This window comes from Gymnodraco acuticeps, unplaced genomic scaffold (genome assembly GCF_902827175.1).
Source record: "Gymnodraco acuticeps unplaced genomic scaffold, fGymAcu1.1, whole genome shotgun sequence".
In the NCBI taxonomy this organism is placed as follows: Eukaryota; Metazoa; Chordata; class Actinopteri; order Perciformes; family Bathydraconidae; genus Gymnodraco; species Gymnodraco acuticeps.
This window is the reverse complement of record NW_022989978.1, coordinates 88854-93060: the sequence shown is the minus strand read 5'-3', so window position 1 is coordinate 93060 and position 4207 is coordinate 88854.

Here is a 4207-nt window from a genome sequence, read left to right as displayed (position 1 = left end):
TACTTCTTACATGTTGAACCCAAATACCTGTACTTTCTACTTCTTACATCTTGAACACAAATACCTGTACTTTCTACTTCTTACATGTTGAACCCAAAATACCTGTACTTTCTACTTCTTACATGTTGAACCCAAATACCTGTACTTTCTACTTCTTACATGTTGAACCCAAATACCTGTACTTTCTACTTCTTACATGTTGAACCCAAATACCTGTACTTTCTACTTCTTACATGTTGAACCCAAATACCTGTACTTTCTACTTCTTACATGTTGAACACAAATACCTGTACTTTCTACTTCTTATATCTTGAACACAAATACCTGTACTTTCTACTTATTACATGTTGAACCCAAATACCTGTACTTTATACTTCTTACATGTTGAACACAAATACCTGTACTTTCTACTTCTTACATCTTGAACACAAATACCTGTACTTTCTACTTATTACATGTTGAACACAAATACCTGTACCTTCTACTTCTTACATCTTGAATACACTTACCTGTACTTTCTACTTATTACATGTTGAACTCAAATACCTGTACTTTGTACTTCGTACATGTTGAACCCAAATACCTGTACTTTCTACTTCTTACATGTTGAACACAAATACCTGTACTTTCTACTTCTTACATGTTGAACTCAAATACCTGTACTTTCTACTTCTTACATGTGAACCCAAATACCTGTACTTTCTACTTCTTACATGTTGAACCCAAATACCTGTACTTTCTACTTCTTACATGTTGAACCCAAATACCTGTACTTTCTACTTCTTACATGTTGAACTCAAATACCTGAACTTTCTACTTCTTACATGTTGAACACAAATACCTGTACTTTCTACTTCTTACATGTTGAACTCAAATACCTGAACTTTCTACTTCTACATGTTGAACACAAATACCTGTACTTTCTACTTCTTACATGTTGAACTCAAATACCTGAACTTTCTACTTCTTACATGTTGAACACAAATACCTGTACTTTCTACTTCTTACATGTTGAACCTCAAATACCTGTACTTTTCTACTTCTTACATGTTGAACCCAAATACCTGTACTTTCTACTTCTACATGTTGAACCAAATACCTGTACTGTTGACTCAAATTACCTGAACTTTCATACTTCTCACATGTTGAACACAAATACCTGAACTTTCTACTTCTTACATGTTGAACCCAAATACCTGTACTTTCTACTTCTTACATGTTGAACTCAAATACCTGTACTTTCTACTTCTTACATGTTGAACTCAAATACCTGAACTTTCTACTTCTTACATGTTGAACACAAATACCTGTACTTTCTACTTCTTACATGTTGAACTCAAATACCTGTACTTTCTACTTCCTACATGTTGAACCCAAATACCTGTACTTTCTACTTCTTACATGTTGAACTCAAATACCTGAACTTTCTACTTCTCACATGTTGAACACAAATACCTGAACTTTCTACTTCTTACATGTTGAACCCAAATACCTGTAGTTTCTACTTCTTACATGTTGAACTCAAATACCTGTACTTTCTACTTCTTACATGTTGAACTCAAATACCTGAACTTTCTACTTCTTACATGTTGAACACAAATACCTGTACTTTCTACTTCTTACATGTTGAACTCAAATACCTGTACTTTCTACTTCTTACATGTTGAACACAAATACCTGTACTTTCTACTTCTTACATGTTGAACACAAATACCTGTACTTTCTACTTCTTACATGTTGAACTCAAATACCTGTACTTTCTACTTCTTACATGTTGAACTCAAATACCTGTACTTTCTACTTCCTACATGTTGAACCCAAATACCTGTACTTTCTACTTCTTACATGTTGAACTCAAATACCTGTACTTTCTACTTCCTACATGTTGAACCCAAATACCTGTACTTTCTACTTCTTACATGTTGAACTCAAATACCTGAACTTTCTACTTCTCACATGTTGAACACAAATACCTGTACTTTCTACTTCTTACATGTTGAACTCAAATACCTGTACTTTCTACTTCTTACATGTTGAACACAAATACCTGTACTTTCTACTTCTTACATGTTGAACTCAAATACCTGTACTTTCTACTTCTTACATGTTGAACACAAATACCTGTACTTTCTACTTCTTACATGTTGAACTCAAATACCTGTACTTTCTACTTCTTACATGTTGAACACAAATACCTGTACTTTCTACTTCTCACATGTTGAACTCAAATACCTGAACTTTCTACTTCTTACATGTTGAACTCAAATACCTGTACTTTCTACTTCTTACATGTTGAACTCAAATACCTGTACTTTCTACTTCTTACATGTTGAACACAAATACCTGTACTTTCTACTTCTTACATGTTGAACTCAAATACCTGTACTTTATACTTCTTACATGTTGAACACAAATACCTGTACTTTCTACTTCTTACATCTTGAACACAAATACCTGTACTTTCTACTTATTACATGTTGAACACAAATACCTGTACTTTCTACTTCTTACATCTTGAACACAAATACCTGTACTTTCTACTTCTTACATCTTGAACACAAATACCTGTACTTTCTACTTATTACATGTTGAACTCAAATACCTGTACTTTGTACTTCGTACATGTTGAACCCAAATACCTGTACTTTCTACTTCTTACATGTTGAACACAAATACCTGTACTTTCTACTTCTTACATGTTGAACCCAAATACCTGTACTTTCTACTTCTTACATGTTGAACCCAAATACCTGTACTTTCTACTTCTTACATGTTGAACCCAAATACCTGTACTTTCTACTTCTTACATGTTGAACACAAATACCTGTACTTTCTACTTCTTACATGTTGAACTCAAATACCTGAACTTTCTACTTCTTACATGTTGAACACAAATACCTGTACTTTCTACTTCTTACATGTTGAACTCAAATACCTGAACTTTCTACTTCTCACATGTTGAACACAAATACCTGTACTTTCTACTTCTTACATGTTGAACTCAAATACCTGAACTTTCTACTTCTTACATGTTGAACACAAATACCTGTACTTTCTACTTCTTACATGTTGAACTCAAATACCTGTACTTTCTACTTCTTACATGTTGAACCCAAATACCTGTACTTTCTACTTCTTACATGTTGAACTCAAATACCTGAACTTTCTACTTCTCACATGTTGAACACAAATACCTGAACTTTCTACTTCTTACATGTTGAACCCAAATACCTGTACTTTCTACTTCTTACATGTTGAACTCAAATACCTGAACTTTCTACTTCTTACATGTTGAACACAAATACCTGTACTTTCTACTTCTTACATGTTGAACTCAAATACCTGTACTTTCTACTTCCTACATGTTGAACCCAAATACCTGTACTTTCTACTTCTTACATGTTGAACTCAAATACCTGAACTTTCTACTTCTCACATGTTGAACACAAATACCTGAACTTTCTACTTCTTACATGTTGAACCCAAATACCTGTAGTTTCTACTTCTTACATGTTGAACTCAAATACCTGTACTTTCTACTTCTTACATGTTGAACTCAAATACCTGAACTTTCTACTTCTTACATGTTGAACACAAATACCTGTACTTTCTACTTCTTACATGTTGAACACAAATACCTGTACTTTCTACTTCTTACATGTTGAACTCAAATACCTGTACTTTCTACTTCTTACATGTTGAACTCAAATACCTGTACTTTCTACTTCCTACATGTTGAACCCAAATACCTGTACTTTCTACTTCTTACATGTTGAACTCAAATACCTGTACTTTCTACTTCCTACATGTTGAACCCAAATACCTGTACTTTCTACTTCTTACATGTTGAACTCAAATACCTGAACTTTCTACTTCTCACATGTTGAACACAAATACCTGTACTTTCTACTTCTTACATGTTGAACTCAAATACCTGTACTTTCTACTTCTTACATGTTGAACACAAATACCTGTACTTTCTACTTCTTACATGTTGAACTCAAATACCTGTACTTTCTACTTCTTACATGTTGAACACAAATACCTGTACTTTCTACTTCTTACATGTTGAACTCAAATACCTGTACTTTCTACTTCTTACATGTTGAACACAAATACCTGTACTTTCTACTTCTCACATGTTGAACTCAAATACCTGAACTTTCTACTTCTTACATGTTGAACTCAAATACCTGTACTTTCTACT